This window comes from Acartia tonsa, chromosome 1 (assembly GCF_053477335.1).
Source record: "Acartia tonsa isolate MP-2025a chromosome 1, ASM5347733v1, whole genome shotgun sequence".
In the NCBI taxonomy this organism is placed as follows: domain Eukaryota; kingdom Metazoa; phylum Arthropoda; class Copepoda; order Calanoida; family Acartiidae; genus Acartia; species Acartia tonsa.
The window spans coordinates 25175891-25195084 of record NC_137260.1 but is presented as its reverse complement, the minus strand read 5'-3'; the positions used below and the strand labels follow the sequence as shown (position 1 = coordinate 25195084).

General features: G+C 30.2%; 1 long non-coding RNA gene across 1 annotated transcript; it reads right to left on the bottom strand.

The window, feature by feature from the left end:
* Nucleotides 1-16651: 16651 nt before the first annotated feature.
* On the bottom strand, nucleotides 16652-17740 carry LOC145332708 (uncharacterized). The gene is made up of 2 exons (XR_013884278.1): nucleotides 17679-17740; nucleotides 16652-17119 (listed from the first exon to the last, which is right to left on the bottom strand). It is a non-coding gene; the product is annotated as an uncharacterized LOC145332708 (long non-coding RNA).
* Between the last annotated feature and the right edge of the window lie 1454 nt (nucleotides 17741-19194).

The window sequence follows — 19194 nt, the reverse complement described above, 5'->3', positions numbered from 1 at the left end:
AATGAACGTCAGTCTGTCTATTGTGCTTTTAGAAACATTAAATTTCTATATTATGATTGAGTTTTCTTAATTAGTAGAAAAGATAGAAGGCTAATTTTTGTTGTGAGAATTTTGCTAATGATAAGGCTCCTAATCTATGGGTTACTTGGTCTGTTGGGCCGGTTTGATTGCTATGAGGGACAACCAATTTCTAAAGGATTGTTGCTATGAAAGAAAGGCGACTTATTTTTTGAAGATTCAGCTGACCTTACAGCATTTACTCTATCAATTTCATTATGCTAAGGTCTATGTGCGAACACAGTAATAGTGTCTGACTGATTATGACGTAACAAAAAAAAATTAGCCAATGAGAGGCCGTTATTGACCAATGGTAAAATTTATAGTGGCCTCTCATTGGCTAATTTTTTTTGTTACGTCATAATCAGTCAGACACTATTACTGTGTTCTCTATGTGCTCTAATTTAAGGTACGATATCATGTATGTTGTCAACCTTGTTGTAAATAAATGATACTCTAATTTCACAAAACTAAAATAAATAAATCTTTCATCAAATCTTCGTCAAACCTGTACTAGTTTTTTTTGTAGGGAATATCATTCTCTGTCAAAGAATTTAGAAAGTAACATATTTGCTTCTTGTAACCAATCTTCAATAAATTACAATTTATGATAGATTCATAACTGGCTTTTAAATAATCTCACAAAAGAACCAATTAAAAAAAAAAACAATGATTACAGATTAATCATATAAAGCAGTAAAATAGCCCAACCACACTTTCAAAAATATTATATCATTAAACCACGCCAAGTCCCATGTTAAGCTTCACTGAAATGGAAAGCTCAATCTCTTCAGTAGTTATGGAATCTTAAGGTATAGCGAAAAAAAGGAGAAGTTTTTAAAGTTTAAAATTAAACGACTTTATGGAAACACCTAGAAAACTTGCCAATATGAGCTACTTAAGTGGTTTTCCAACTAATCAAAAATCAATAGACCAGAGATTGAAGAAGGGAGTGATCTTCAACAGGAAGGGAGGGGACAATGTTTATTACACTAGTCACCAAAGTTTTAATTAACGTTTTCTTATTCGTTGGCTTAACAACTTCGCGGACTTTAGTAAATTTTGATTGGTTTGTTTATTAAATTGAATGTTCAAATGTTTCAAATAAAGGGAGAATTTTGTGTATCATCATTGGGGATGTACATCAATATATCGACCATTTTCCTATCCCTTTAGATCCCTGGTTCTTCAACTCTAATATTTCTGGGATAAAGGGATATACATGTATAAATACTTTAACTTTAAACAGCTAAACACTTTAAAGTTAGTGTACAGGGATGAATCCATGTGGGGATGAAATTTTCCTCATAATGCAAAATTGTCATAATTCTGTCCATGTTAGTATAAATAGAAAACAGTTGCATGCACAGGGTTTTGCCAGGAGTATGTGAATCCTTTAAGGGGGAATATGGGGATATAATACATTTAAAAACAGTATAAAAAGCCTAAAATGTATCTTTTACTTTATTTTCTTTTTAGCAACGTATTTGAAATATTTTAGAAATGCATTTATAAATAAATGTAGTTTTTTTAGTTATTAATTTTTATGTAAATATGATTTTCTCTAAGTCTCTAGGTATATATTATGATTATCTCAAAGGGGATATAAATAAGATACATCCATAAAAATATAGCACACAAACACTTTATAATATTACAGTTGGGACTATGTAACCCAAGTATACTACTAATAAACATATGAAGTGTTGATTATCAGTATTGAACTGCAAAATTGTCAATTTAAAGAAATTGTTCTAAGGAAAACCTTTTCAAACTAAATTTCTTCCAGTTTAAATGAAAAAAAGCAAACTTGCCAAAGATTAAACGAACTGGATTTTGTTATATTTAAACGTGATCACAGAGGAAATATTAATTTAGATAATATTTCTAGCAAGAAAGGTTGAGCATCGCGCTCCCAACTGAATTAAACACAATATAGATCATCCTATACTTCAATGATATTAAAGATACATAGATCATATATAATTAATACTTTTGGGGATTATTAAATTTCCCCTTTTGCCGCCGGAGCCAAAGAAAATAAACTTTAAAAGAGTTAAATATTCAAATTACCCGCGGCATTCAAGAGACGTTAAAAATGGTACATACTGGTAAGTGACACTAACAGTGAGAGTATGTTGAATGCCTTGACACAAGCATGTGCAACTCATAGTTATGCAAATTTATGACTTCCATAAATGTCGTGCGATTAAAGGGATGATTGTCTGTTATATGTTGCTTGAATAATATTGCATTCTTACTTATAACTTGAAATCAAAAGAGAATCCCGCCCGAATAAGATAATAACTAGCTAATATGCAATCAATATCAAAACAAAAGTGCGTGCACAATATTTTGGCTGGAGGGAAATTGTAAAATTTTATACTATGCGAAGATTACCTGTGGAATTTTGTTTGGGAATGGATGAAAAAGTAACGAAAATTTCTTATACCAAAATTTGTCTGTGCTATTAGGGAAATGTGTCTTTTTTTTCTCGACTATCATTTAAGATAGACTGCTGAAATTTTATGTAAGATTCCAGTATATAATTTTCTTAGTCAGTCGACCATGCTTTAAAAGTCACAAATAGATTCTTATTTTTTTTATAGCAATTTTGTAATTTTTCATTATCTACCCTTTTCTATGATAACTAAAAATCTGCTCTAAAACTCAGTTCTTAAGTTTTGCTACTTATAGATGTTGTCATCCTTGTTTTATTTTTTCAATATGTTTTCTAATCTGAAACTGATTACCTACGTAACAAAGTTTTCAAAATAATTATTTGAATACACCTTAATTAAGGTGATCAAGCTTTTTAAAAATAAAATAGATTAAAAGAATTTCTTGTACTTTCCTTATTTATTTATGGAATAAAACTGAATATCTCTTTAATTATCTTTTATTCTAAATCTTTAATAAACAAATTATTTGTAATTCAAATTGAATATACAAGGTCAACAAAATAGCCTTTTAAAAATATTACATAATAGAAAAAAATCTTTATATCATGGATCAGTAATATTTGACATAATATCATTTGCCATAAATTCATTTCACATAAAACACTTGACATAAAATCACTTCACATAAAGGTACATTTGACATAAAAACATTTGACATAAAGATACATTTGCCATAAAGGTAAACTTCACATAAAAACGTTTCACATAAAGGTACATTTTACATAAAGGTACATTTGGCATAAAGGTACATTTGACATAAAGATACATTTGATATAAAGGTACATTTCACATAAAGGTACATTTCACATAAAGGTACATTTCACATAAAGGTACATTTTACATAAAGGTACATTTCACATAAAGGTACATTTCACATAAAAACGTTTTTCATAAAGATACATTTCACATAAAAAATTTTCTCATTAAAGAATTTTTCACATAAAAAGTTTTACATAAAGATACATTTCACATAAATTTGTCATAAATTATATTTGTAATGAAAACATTTGTCATGGGTATCAGTATAAAACTTTGGGTACCAGTATAAAACTTTGGGTACCAGTATAAAACTTTGGGTACCAGTATAAAATTTTGGGAACAAGTATAAATTTCTGGGTACCAGTATAAAACTTTGGGTACAAGTATAAAATTTAGGTACTAGTATAAAACTTTGGGTACCAGAATAAGATTATAAAAAACATGATTTTATGCGAAGTGTAGTTTTATATGAAATGTTCCTTATGTCAAGTTTACTTTTATTTGAAGAGTACTTTTATGTTCAATGTATCTTTATGTCAAGTGTACCTTTATGTGAAATGTACCTTTATGTGAAATGTTTTTTATGGGAAATGTACCTTTATGTGAAATTTACTTTTGTGTGAAACGTTTTTTTTGTGTAGTTTACCCATATGTAAAATATACATTTTTGGTAAAATAAAATTTTTATGTGAAGTGTATCTTTATGCAAAATATACCTTTATGTGAAATTTTTTTATGTGAAATTTTTTTATGTGAAATGTATCTTATGTGAAATGTATCTTTATGTGAAGTGCACCTTTATGTGAAATGTAACTTTATGTCAAATGTACCTTTATGCCAAGTGTACCTTTATGTGAAATGTACCTTTATGTCAAACGTACCTTTATGTGAAATGTACCTTTATGTGAAGTGTACCTTTATGCCAAATGTACCTTTATATCAAATGTACCTTTATGCCAAATGTACCTTTATGTCAAATGTACCTTTATGTGAAGTGTACCTTTATGACAAAAGTACCTTTATGTGAAGTGTACCTTTATGTGAAATGAGTTTATGTGAAACGTTTTTATGTGAAGTGTACCTTTATGTGAAATGAGTTTATGTCAAATGATACTTTATGTGAAATGTTTTATGTGAAATGAATTTATGTGAAGTGATTTTATGTCAAATATTACTGATCCCTATATCATATCATAGTGTTTGCCTGCACTCGTCTCGTAATTTTATTATCTTAAACTTTTGAACAAACAGGAAAAGGGGTATAAAATGAATTTGTTATGCATTACGAATAAAAAACTTATATTAATGGATGTAGAATATCTCTGGATGATATAACAGGAGAAAATTTTTGTCAATTTAGGTTGCAATTTCCCCCCGCATTTATTTTTCGTTCCGTTTATCCATTAGGAGGAAAGAGGTTTGGGTTAAGGGGGGATGGTAGAGATTGTTATTTTAGCCCGTTACAGCGTTCACTTTATTACAGAATATGAAAATCTGGTGTAAGATCCAAGTAATAATTCATTCATTCTTATATTAATATTAGTTACATAATTGAAATTCTGTGATTATTTACATATTGTTGTTGAAAATTAAAAATTCTTTTATTTTTTTGCAAATATGCTAATTAGATTAATTTTATAACTCAAATAGAAACAAGTATGATAACGCTCAATAGTTGTAGCGAAGCCTTTAAAAAACATAAGATCAATATAAATGGAGTGAGTAAGATAGGGAGTAAAGGAGAGAAAGATTAGATAATGGGCAATAAATTGACCATCCACGATATCGATTTTAAATATTAACCTTTTCTGCATTTATTGAATTATTGCTTGAAAAGTCTGGGCGCTGCAATACAACCAATCAATCAAAATTCAATAAAAGTACCCAAAGTTTTTGTGCCTACAAATAAAATTAAGTGGATATGAAACTTTGGTTACCAATGTTAAATATCCCAGCCCATCCTAATAAAAAGTGAGAAATGAAGAGATTTAGATAGATAGAGAATCATTGAGATAGAGAAACAAAGGGGACAAAGATGGAGACAAAGAGAAAAATACTTATAGAGAAGGTTCATTTTTAAAAATAATGAAAAAAAAAATTGTCTATTCCAGGAAAATTTGTTGCAAATTTTCAAGACAGTGATTATATGTTATTAACAATTATTTGGAAAACTTAATCTATCTATAAAACAAAGTAGCTTGATGTCTGTCCGTTTATCCGTCCGTCCGTCTGAAGCTTAAGATCTCGGTAAACACTGAACCAATCGGATTCTACTCTTCAGGGTTTATAACTATTGGTCCTGTGGTGGTTTTAAGCTATTTTCTTGGGGGGGTGGGACACCCGCAACCCCTCCAAAAATGAAATTTCCCCCCATTCTAAAAAATTGGGGGGGGGGGGGGTATGGTTCGGGGCCTTTAGATGCCTTTATTGGTTGGGGTGCTAGATCGATTCCTAGATTTTTAAGTTTTCATGATTTTTTCAATCCCTATACAAGATAGACAGTTGAAATTTTCAGGGATTGAACAAGTTTACTTTACACATAATTCCACCTATTTTTATTAAGATACCTTTATTGGTTAGGGTGCTAGATCGATTCCTAGTTTTTCAAGTTTTTGTGATTTTCTTAACTCCTGTTCAAGGTAAACAGTTGGATTTTTTAGTGATTAATTAAGTCAACATTCTTCATATTTTGACCAAGTTTTTTAAAGACTTACTTTTTTTTGGGGTGCTAAATCGAATTTTAGATTTTAACGTTTTTTCTTATTAGCTTAATGCTTCAAAAAACATTATACAATATACATTTTAAAAGGTTTCGTGATTTTTGTTATTGAAGTTTTTTATTACATACTCTATAGATCATTTCCAGTTGTCTATTTATAGTTTTTGAGCTTCGCTACTTATGGATGTTGTCATCCTTGTTTTCTGAATAATTCCCCTTCTTCATATTTAATCACAGAGTCCCCAAATAAAGGGTTTACTTTTGATTGATGGGGACACACGACTCAGGATATTTGGGCCACAAAACAGGGGCGGGCACAGGAAGTGCCATAAAAGGGTTGAATTTTGAAAGGGGGTGGGGGGAAATATTTTATTATTAATACCACGGGGAATCAGTGTAACAATGTTATCTACAGTTATGTCGCAGCTGTGGTGGAGTGTGGACCTTACAGACTTTCTCCAGTGATGGGTTGATTTTTTTTTTTTCAGCCTTTCTTATGCAGTCAGCTCAAAATTGATATGGGTTGAAAAAATGTATAAGAGCCCAGTGAAGCATAGAGTTGTGAGAATATTAAAACCATCAAGAAGAAATTTCCACATACCAAAACCATTCAATGAACGTCAGCTTTTGTTCTAATTCATCATTTTCAAAAAAAAATCCTAGATTCCCTCCTGAGAAATTAGGGATTAAAAATCCCCCTACCCTTTCTGCAGAAGTAACCCCACCTTCCCCATCACATTCCTCTTCTCCAGCTTGACCGATGACGCGCAATAGTTGGCGTGTAATTTGAATCCCAGCATCTCTATAATACATATCACACTATGGGTATATCTTGGAATTTAAAACAAATTAGGTTAGAGGTTACTAATTTGTTCTTGACAGAACTCCTGATCTTTCAGTATTAATCTCTTGGCTACATCCATGCCAGGCACTAGCCATTTTTTATGGATAAAGGGTTTCTTAATTGAAGCTTTGGCGTCTTGCTGTCGACGACTTGCAGTTTCCTGACACTTTCCTCTTCAAATTCAAAGTCATGGTAATACTGCAGAAGAATTCAGCACTGAGAGAAGCATTGATATTTCTTTGTGGATCATGTATATAGTGTAAAAAGTGACAATAGTAAACTTCATTTACATCAAAGCAGACGGTTTTCCTCCATCTTTATTTCTGTGGAATCTTGACTACATCAATTTAAAGAACATATCTACTTGAAGAATAACATAAATGTATTTAACTACAAATCTATTATCTCATTGATAATCATAATTATTATCTCTATTATATATGTCCAACCATGCAAAGTAACATGGGGACATTATTATTTGTTTTGGTATATGTTTACCATTAACATTATTTTCCAGTATTTAATGAAGAAATACTGATGAATGCTATATGTATGTGAACACTATAGCCCACTGTGAGTCTGCCTAGCTCATTCCTGACCCCAGCCCCCCCCCCCCGGGTCCTATGTCGATGTGACAATTTACTAATTATTAACAAATGTTTAACATTAATGTGTAGTTAGTTTAATGTTTTTTATTATTCTTTAAAATATTCATGTTTTTTTTTTTAAATGTATGATTTATTCCTTTAATGAAAATTGTTCTTATGTATAATTATTTTATAATGTATGATTTGTTCCCTAAGATGAATAAATCTTTAAACAGCAAAAAAACAATGTTATCTATTTATATTTAGTTTCCAGTGTCTTATATAAATGTACAGTCAGGTCGTTGAAAATTTTTTATTCACTTTATTATTTCTCTTTTATTATACAAAGAAATTTTAGAGGGGGGGGGATTAGACTCATTCAACAAAGATAGATTACCCCCCCCCCCAAAAAAAAAGTTTTCAGGGTAACGAATGAGAGAACGTGTTCATAAGACTTTGTGAACAAGTATAATTTACAGTGCAATGTCCCCTGCCTCCCTACCCAAGACCAGAAATAACATTCTTAGGTTAGCATTTAGAAATATTTCTAACCATCCATTGTATATAAATAAATATATGTGTGTTTGTTTGTGTGTGTATGTGTGTGTGTGTGTGTGTGTGTGTTTGAGTGTGTGTGCGTGTTTGTGTAATTTGATGTTCTCAAATAAACGTACTCACTCAAATAAACAAAATTTTATATGTAAAGAAACTCAGGATTAAAAGGATAAATCCATGGGTTAAAGGATTACAACATTCATAAGTAGCAAAGCACAAAAGCACAGACTGACAGACCAATAAAATAACATTTCCCCAATTGAGTTGCGGACTGACGGACGGACAGACATACACAGTGAATTATAGAGTAGCTTCGATACCAATAACATATTTATTCATAAAAGTAAAGCAAAACGAAAAGAAAATGAGACAAACAAAAATCATTTACTAAGTATATTTGCGATAACTTTTATTTAATGAAATCTTCCAATTTTTAACCTGTACAAAACGGCCTGCTTAATTGCTTCAAGATCCATGTCAGATCTATATAGGAAATAAATGTCTATAAACGAGCTCAAGTTTTCCAAGGACTATTCGTTGAAAACTCATAGTGCTCCAATAATCCATAATAAACTCTCATTGCCCAGAACGATAAGACCCATTATTTTACTTTATTAAAAACAAATTCATTTTTTTCATTTCATGTTGCTATTTACATTATAATGAAGTATTTAATTTCTAATCCTAAAAAAGAAAATTTAAATTTATGATATAATAAATTTAAGAAAACTCTGTTTTAAAAGAATTCGATTGTGGCGACACTTTGTGTGTTCAAATATTGAACTAAAATTGTAATCATATAATAAACCCTTTGGTGATGGTAATGTAAAGAAAAAAATATAATTTAAAAGATCTTTTTAAGATCATTTAAATTATTAAATATTTACTTCCGTTTAAATAGTAATGCCGGGTGAGGAAAATAGATTTTTTGAGAAATATATATGCATATAGAAAACTAGCCAATAGGGAGATAGTTATATCGAGCCAACTCTAGTAATTAGATATTTGCGATGCTTTTAATATCTTTCAGATAATGTACAGTTACCTATGCTTCAACAAATATCACAAATATACTTTATTGTTACAGAAATCATTGTACTATTTGAAATCGGAGGAAATCTTTTATTATGCAGTTTATACTATATGGAAAACCTTTCTTTCCTCTTAAGGGGGAAAATCTTTTGTTTTTCTTTCATTGACCTATCCCTTAAGCGTGGAATAAAATGTGCAAATTTGTGCCTCTAAACATCTAGATATCAAAGTATTATATTTCATATTTTGTTTAAAAGAGTGTTTGCAATTTTAAAGGTATTCATTATTTATATTATTATAATGAAAACTTTGATGACGCTTTAATGAATGTTCAAAACAACAAGAAAGATTTTCTTTAAAACAGTTAGGCTTGCATGTTTCATAGATTAGTTACGGTGATTTTGCACGTAAATGCCAGGCCACGTGACTACTTAGTGTAATTTGGACATCCCTATTCTTGAATCTAACTTTTTAGCTTTGTATAATATTAGACTCATATCATAAGCTTGTCAAAGTACTAAATAATTGTTGAATATCTTTTGCCAAGAGACGCGTGAATGTTTCATTAAAAAGGCAAATTATAATTTCGAAAATTCAAAATGGTGTCATCGTATATTGTAAAAGGCAGACAAAATCCTTGCACACACTGACGCAAGTCGTATAAGGTTATTATTCATTAATTTATCAACAGGAATAATTAAAATTAGTTAGTACCTACTAATTCATATTAATGAGCTTAAAATGCTTAATTATACCTTTAGATCCAGGTATAATTATTACTCTGCTGAAAGTATCTGCACGTTTAATATTTACATTACAAAGCAAGAAGAACGGTAATATTCCTTTTTTTTGAGAAATAACACATCTCAACTCTTGCAGACAACCAACACCTTTGATTGCAGGACATTTATCTGAAAGTCTTAACTGTCCATGAGTTGCACCTGTTTTGAATCAAGGCACTCCCCCTACTCTTACTATTACTGTAAAACTTTAAATGCCCATAGGCTTAGGCGCCACGTTTACGTGGGTTTGATCATTGTAAATTTACTAATGAATGAAGATGGTAAAAATACGAAGCGCGTCTGTAGTTACTCTTTGCGATACAATGAATGTGCAATAGGGAAGAGCTATAATGCAAACATTTAGTAATAAATTGGGGGCTTGGGTGTTCTAATGGCGAAATATAGAATTCTTCTAGAAAAACTTGTAAAACTTTGAACAAATAGAGGAAGAATAAAAATACTCTGCCCTTCCAGAATATCAAATAACATCATCTATTTTTACCTATATTGCAAAGTTTTCTTTATAAAAAATATTTAGAATATTTGACCAAATTCATTTTTGCTGGCGAAATTTTTAATGCTTTGAAACGAGAAAAGGTAGCATAGGTTTTCTGCAACAAGGGCATAGTATTTCCTCTTAAAACCTTTAATAATATATTTGGTACATTTGATTTATTTTATTCAGTGTCTACTAACTATAAAAGTCTACTTATTTGAATTGATTTTTATGAATGAGTTAAAAAATTTTAAAAAATATTATACATATTTAAATTATTTTCTCGTATTCATTCGAATCCGGTGGATAGGAACCGGTTCTCATCCATACTAAAAAACTATGTCTAGCATCGTATTATATCCAGCTTTCTACGAATATAAAAATGTACAATCATAAGATTAAAACCAGTTTTTTAGCCCGTGCCTTTGGCACCTCGGGTCTAAAAAAACTGGTTTTAATCTTATAATTGTACATTCTATATCCGCGGAAACCGTTTATAATACGATAAAAGAAATAACTATTTCCTCATTAACATAAATTCTTGTACACACAAAAGCAGCACAGCAAAAGTTAAATGTTGAGAAAAAGAGGAAAATAAGTATTCTACGGTCACCAATAAATATGGTCAAGAATCGTACAGCATACAGTGTTCAGAGAGACAATTGTTTATTCGTAGATGTGCGTCAAATGGACGTATACGTTTTATGACTAAGTATGCCGCGTAACTTTATTTGGACTTATAAATGAGCTAAAACAATTACTGACCACTCTCATAAAATAAAATATTGAAACTCACCCCCTTTTTAAGATATTGTTTAACTGTCCCTACAATTATTGATCAAGATGAGGGGGGGGGTGCTGGTTCCGGTGCTCGTCTTGGCTTCTTCAGGGAAATTATCCAACCACTGACTTTCTGGCGGTTGCAGCTTAACAACGAATCCAATACAATAAAAACATTTTGCTTGATGTACAAATGTTGTAATAAGAGTATTAAAACCAATGTGAAGTGTGAAATCACATATAATTTATCCAACTTAACTGCAACATTTATCAAAACTCCTTGATCAACTTATAGAAATTTTATTTTTCTATTAAACTTTCTAACGAAAAATATATATCTTGATTAATTTTGGTTTATATATTGTTGTAAAGGCATTATAAGGAATTTTTTACAACATATTTTACTATATTTGCACTTCATCTAAAAACTTTGAAGCTGTCTGAAAAAGTTAAATGCTTCAGAGCAATATTGTAAAATAAATTCAGTTTTATTTTTTTTAAATGAGCTACTGGAACCTTTAATTACTATAATGAAATCTTTTCAGTATAAGAACATTAAATATTGAAAGTGTATGGTACCAAGATTGTCAAATTAAGTTGAAATTCACATGAGCACCCTGCACATTACCAGGCAGGTAACCATTATCTGATTAAATACCCAGGATCTGGCTTATATATTCTGGGCAAATTTTCATGGAAGCTTTCTATCGGTCCATGGCTATTGTTTTAGGCTATTTGTGAGGTGTGAGGGGATAGTTTTTCAACTTTACCAAGAAATATGGAGGCCATACTTGACGGTACAGACAAACAAACATCCTTTTACTTTATTATAAGTATAGAAATAACTAACGGAGGTAGGGCCCTGCCAACCCTCCCCATCTTTTTAGCCTTGTTAGACTATGGGCGGAGTCACGGGTTTCAAAGTTAAAGAATTACAAATGAACAACTTAACGAGATACGTCACTTGTTATACCTATTCTACGTATTTGTCAGTGATCTAAAGGGATAAGTAATGGCCGATAAAAAGATGTACATCCCAAATAATGATTTAGTAAAAAATCATTAAAAGTAACCAAGTTATTTAGCCAACGAATAAGAAACGTATTGATAAACTTTGTGTAATAGTGTAATTAACATTCCAATGTACCCCTCCTCCCTGTTATTTGCTAACTTTTAAATTTGAAGGCAAAGTTTTGAGTAAATTGTACGAAGACACTTGACATATACAACAGGGATTAAGGGATTGGTTTATTCTTTCCTCCTGCTGAAAATCTCTGAAGGACAGGTTCACCACATGATATTTATTACTTAACAAGCAAAACATTTTTCAGAAACTAACCTTTTTCAGGGTAATCAGAGATCTTAAGGGAATGTAATAATAAAAATGTAATAAGAGTACTTAAATTTTTTAAGTTTCCATTTACATGTCCCTGCACCCCCTGGATGTGAGGATTTTACATGTCCAAACTTTGGACAAGATTTAAGGAAAAATAAAGATTGCCCAGGCGACGCTCATGTTCCACAGACACAGACAAATACACACACCTTATTACTTTAGTATAGGATGATTTTTAAGTTTATTCTTTCTCCTTTCATTGCAATTCCTTTGTACAGTAATCCTTCAGTCGGTAAATAATATAGTGGACAAGTAGAGAAGTGTTATTTTCTCAGCTATCATTATAGATAGGTTGCTAGTTATGGATTTTTATATTCTTGTTTTATCTTTAAGATATCAAGGACAGAAGAAAGAGAAAAAATAATGGGGGGGGGGGGGGAGGAAGTGGTGGAGTAAAAGGAAGAGAATAATCTAGTCAAAATATATTTCATTTTTATTGAAGAAATTAAGGAGAGACAAGAGAGGGTCAAGAAATACTTATGGAAAAGCTTCCCTACTAAAAATGAATATATCTATTCTTATCATATAATAAAAAACTTAGAAGATGAATGAAAACAATGCATAAAAAAATACAAAGTATATTACAAGAATTCTAACATTTAAATCATTCTTATTTATTGCTTCAAGCTGGAGAATGTGGCGAATCTTCTCTAAATTTTGTAAGTCAGCCCTTGGGTTTGTTCATATTTAGGAAACAAGGATGACAACTTTCATAAGTAACGAAGCACAAAAATCATTGAATATAATACGGACAAAGTTATTTAAGGAGTAGATGTTTTGTGGTCATAAGAAAAGAATAAATTTACAGAATAAAATCACAAAACCTTTCACTGTGTTTTTTATATGACAAAATGTCACACAGACATAAAAAATTATAATGTTGCTTCGCTATTGAAATTGTAATAAGGAGCTTAACTACTTTTGGAGGTAGTTATCAAGTTTCTAAATATGAATGAAGAATGTGAGAAAAGAATTATTAAAGTTATATTCATTGGTATTTGATAGATGTTAAGGATTTTCAAGGATAAGACTAAGGAAGATAAATTTATGTCAACTCATTTTTTAGATAAACAAAATTTCCCCTTCTTTAGAGTAAAATTATTAGTGGAAAAGTTGCCAGTGTTTTAAAGACAACGAATAAGAGTAAATTGTATTGTAATTAAAAGAAGGATAATGCTTATTTTGTAAGTTTCTTGCAAAATAAATGTATCTTGTTTTATGCAACATATTAGGATGCCAGGGAAAACTGGATATATCTATGAAATATAAATTCATAGAAAGTAAATAAAGATATAGAAAGTAGAATTAATACACAAAATTTACCTCATATTTGATTCTTCGTGTTTTACTTGAAAGCATTGTTTAACACACAACTTATTACTAATATTGCAATTAAGATTAAGTTTTTCTATCCCTGAATCCCTGGCAGAATACCAGATAGGGTGCAAACAGGGAAGAAAATTTGCAAAAGGAAAAATGCAAATTTTAAAGTTTTAATTGAAGTAGGGAAATTTGCAAGATAGGGAGTCTGAAATAGCTACAACTACTAGTGTTGTATAGATAACAAGGATTAGGGAAGTGAATAGTGAAAATTATTCTTATAGGACTCCCATGTCAATGAAATCCAACTATGAAACTCAAGCTGATAAAGAGTTACGTGATATAATTATTAAATCTTGTTATTATTTTCTACTGTTTCACCTCCCAGAACCCTGGCTAGCAAGATACAAATTTAATTTTCGTGTGTTGAGTTTTAAGACGAGTTAGGCAGCTAAGATATGAACCTAAGTTAAATTTACAGTTTTGTACAATGATTATATAAAGGAGAGTTTCATGAACAAGAGTTAAAAAGAACTTTGTTGATAACGTCAAATGCTTTGTTTATATCAAAGTGTTAAAAATAATTAACAAACACTTTGTCCCATAATACAAAGTAGTGTTTTTTTCTGAAACTAAGATATTGGAAACTGCTGGTCTGAATTGAATAAACTTTTCATGGAAGCTTTATAAATGTCTTTGGTTTTAGACTATTTCCCTTACCTCCTAAGATTCGGAGCAACTAGTAAAGACCATGCATACACGTTTAAACATTTCATGAGATATATTATAAATGTTTTTTTAGCTCATTATATTTTTTCAACCATCAGCAGCTACGTTATAGAGTTAGTAATGTAATCACACGTAGAGTTGATATTAGTAAATTGTATTTTAGCCAATCTGCTGAGATGGTAAATTTAAACTTTTAATTACCATTTTGTCAAATTTCTAGAAAACAAAATTTGTTTGATATATTTTGATTGTTATTTTATGTTACATTATTAATTTATATATAATATCTACCTTTGTCTAAGTAAAGTCTAAATCTGCATATTTGTAGTAATATAAGTCTATATTGTCTGTTATCTGCTTAATTTTGAAAATCATTTTTAAGGAAACTAATAAAATTTGTACTATTTTCAAAAGAGAGCTTAATTTTAGTAGCCTAATAAATAACATTTTTAGTCGGAACGGTTTCTGAAATACAGATGGACCTACGGTAGGATATTTGAAATTGTAGAGTATCTCTGTCAGTAAAAAGTTATAAAATGATTAGCTGGCAAAATTTCATTTATTAAGATAAGACTAAAATTTCTGACAACATACATAAAAGCGAAGCTAGACAAATCAAATAGACGTACAAACGAACAATAAGAATCACAGAGTGACATAATATCTAATATTTATAAACCAGAGTTTTATTTAGAGATCTGGAAAGTATTTCATGTTAATTTGTAGTACAATTTGATCTAGAGGTGGAAACAATTTTCCAGTATCGCTTCGAAACCGATTAATATCCTGTGGATTAAAACCGATTCTCAGCCATCCTGAAAAATTATGCATAGCATCGTATTATATCCAGATTTTTATGATTATATGATATTTTTATATTCACGGAAAGCTGTTTATAATACGATGAGATAAATAACTATTCCCCAATCTCGTGGGGCTTTTCTTACCTAACCTAAACTACAGGGTCATTCAAGAGAAATGATTTTAAAAAAAAATTAATTATGCATAGAAAATAAAACAATTATGTAAAATCCTTTATATATTTGGAAAACCTATTATGGGACATTTATGTTTCAAATATTTGAAAAAGATTATTTCAACAAATTATGTCCTAAAAACCGGTTTTTCCAAAGGTTTTTTTTTCGAAGATTTATTGATTTAAAGGTTGTAAAAAATTGTGTACCTTTTTGAAATTCAAATTGCGCAGCTTGTGTTAAAAGTAGAAAAATTTAAGCATATCGTTAGAATCGTCATAAGCTCTGTTTTTTTTAATATATTAAAAAACATTCCTGTGCTACGCATAGTATAGGAGCTACGAGGTAAATGTTCCAATTTCTTAAAACTTTTCAACCTTTTTCTCAAATTTTTCAACGTAGCTCCTAAACTATAAATAGCACAAAAACGGGTCTTATATTTTCAAAAATTAGAGCTTATGACGATTCCAACGATATGCGCAACATTTTTCTACTATTAACACAAGCCAAGCAATTTGAATTTTAAAAATGTGTGTATTTCTTGCACACCCTTTAAATACACAAATCTTCTAAAAAAAGGCCTTTGGAAAAACCGGTTTTTACGGCATAATTTGTTGAAATAATCATTTTTAAATATTTGAAACATAAATGTCCCATAATAGGTTTTCCAAATATAAAAAGCATTTTACATAATTGTTTTATTTTCTATGTATAATTAAGTTTTTAAAAAAATAATTTCTCTTGAATGACCCTGTACAATAATCAGGTCTATTTAAATTCTGGTCTGGTCCAGATGCAATATAAGGTAAATATTAACCATATCAAAATTCATAAAAACAGCTCTCCTTTTGCCTAAAAGACAGACATACGGCAAACCTTTAAATGTAGAAACTTCCCTTTTTATATTATGCATGTTATATAATTTACAATATAATACTCTTAAATTTATTAGAATTAGATTAAAGCTAATATTACTAGACCCTCATATCTGATATCTAGGTATCGAATAACAAACAATTATATAATATTATCAATTATACTTTGCATTTGGAGTGTGAATTAAATGACTATCAGATTATCATAAAACAGACAAAAATATTCTTTGAAAAAAATTTTTTATTAGAATTTATTAATTTTCTTAAAATACCTAATAAAAAAGTTAGTTTTTTAAATAATTTATTTGCATTTTAAAAACTATCATTATTTATTACCAGTTAATAATTATGATATAAGTGTATATGCGAAACATATATTTAAAATCAAACATTCTAATGCATAAAATATCGAGAACAGCCTGGCACGAGTAGAGGAAAACCAGGGCGGGGTTAGAATCCTTTCACCAACCTAACCACAGTGGGGATGGTCGGGGTTCCTAGCACATGGCAAGGGCAGTTTGGCTAATGGTTCCGCTGATCTTTTTCTGATCGGGTGGCTGGGACATCCAGGTAAGTTTGGATTTACAAAACAGCGGGCTGGTACTTTAATTGATGATCGCACAACTCTTTTAAAGCAATGAGGATGGTTAGGGTTGTAGGCACATGGCAAGGGTAATCTTGCAGTGGCGTCTACTAATGTTACAGCTAGGATCACTGCAACAAAAATGCTCAAAGCAATACAGAATTTCATCCTAAAATTTAATAGATTGTTATAATATAGGAAAAGAACTGAATTGTAAATAGGCAATTTAAAATCTTATCTTATTATCTTGAATATCGTTCGATCCTATTACATTTCATACATAAAATAACCGACAGACTGGCAGACAAAAAAGTAAAAAATGGATGCCAATGGACCAAAAGATCTTAAGTAGCAGTAGAGAATTTCAGATGGCCCCAAAAGAAAATCGAGAAAACTAAGTTTCCTGATACTTTTTAACGTAGCTGACAGGCGGACAAACAGACCCTTGGAATTAGAGAGCACCCTCACTGCTATGAATAGACAAAGAAAAGTATTATATAAAATACAAATTAATGTAGGGAAACAAAGTGTCTAAAAAATCAGCCATGCGACGTCATAAAAATGAGGGATTATCCATTTTTTTATGGGTTTTCTTTCCTACTTCTCCTCTGATATCCATCATTTTTATGACGTCACATGGCAGATTTTTGAGACACTTTGTCCCCCTACCAAATTAATACATAACTAAATAGAACTTTTAGTGAAATAATTTAATTGCAAAATCTTACCTAGTACTCAAAGTCTAGCGGTCACTATAGAACTGAGTACGACACCAAAATGTCATTCTTTTTATACCTTCTTATTGCAAGAACACTAATGTTGGAATTATCATGTAATATATATAAATATTAAGAATGATGATTAATATTGATCAATTCCTTTATATTTACCGCGCGTCATCTTAATCTTTTAAAGCTATTTTGAATTTTAGACTCCGCCTTCTGTTTCTCATAGTCTGTTTATGCTATGAACTCCGCCTCTTTATTATATACCCAGCTAATCTATACATAGTATGTCTGTCAGTCTGTATAGTATGTTCGTTTTGGTAAATGAATTAAAGTATTTTTTTCTCACAATTTCTTAGAGGTGTAAAACCGAGAGTTGTTAATCTTTTATTTTAAGAAACAAAGGTATTAAAGCGACATTAAATCTATAAAAATAACCCTAAAATTTCAGATGGACAAACTAACATTTCATTTTAAAATCGAAATATCAAAATAACTTACAAACGGATGTTTTAAATCAACACGACGTACTCACGTGTTTACATCTGTTTGTAGAGTTGCTTTGCTTATTACTTTGTGCCTAATTTTCTTAGGAATCTTTATTTAAAAATCAAGATAATCAGTTATTTAAATTATTTCAAAATTTATGTCAAATACACAAAAAAGTCACTATGCTTACATACTGAATTCACAGGCTTTCTTTTAATGCCTATAGAGTTTTTACGCTTTCTTAATTATGCCTAACTGTTACAAGAATCATCATGTCAATTTTGTTTTTTCTCTCTTTCCTAAATTAACAGTCAGAGTAATCCAATACGGACGTACGGACAGACCAGAAAAGCTTCACTTTTAAAAGTTGATAATATAGAGTAATAGAAATAGAAGAATAGAAGCATATTCTGAACCCTTTTTTCGTCAAATCTAAGAAGGAACATTTCTAGCAGACAAAAGTATGGTTTACTTTCGACTCAAGCTGATGTGGATTCTTAAGAAATTATAGACTCGCTACTCGATAGTGATTTTTGTGAAAAATCATCCAAAAGCACATTAAAAAACTACAAAAATTAAACAAAATCATATGTTAATAACCCTTTTAAGATTTTATTTAATTTTTGTAAATTTTTTTATTCGATTTTGGAGGATTTTTCACAAAAATAATTTTGCCTCACCAGCGAGTAGCCAGCCAAACTTTTTTTTAAGAATCCACCTCGTTACTAAGCTTTCAAATTTAAACGAAATTTTTGGGCAATTAATTCTGATTCCGCAAAGCTTTCTACTAAGAAAATATACTGTTTACAGCTGACTTTTATCTAAGTGTGAAATGAAAAAAAAACATGCATTCGTATCAAGATGTGTACAAAATTTCAACCAATGAAATTAAATGTATGTACCAATGCGATTCTCCTATTGGCTCAATCAGACATTCCCTCTCTTTCTTAGTACCTTTATTTATAGAGTACAATACACACATTCAATATTTTATTTTGACTTAAAACAAACAGACCTTCTGCTCAATTTT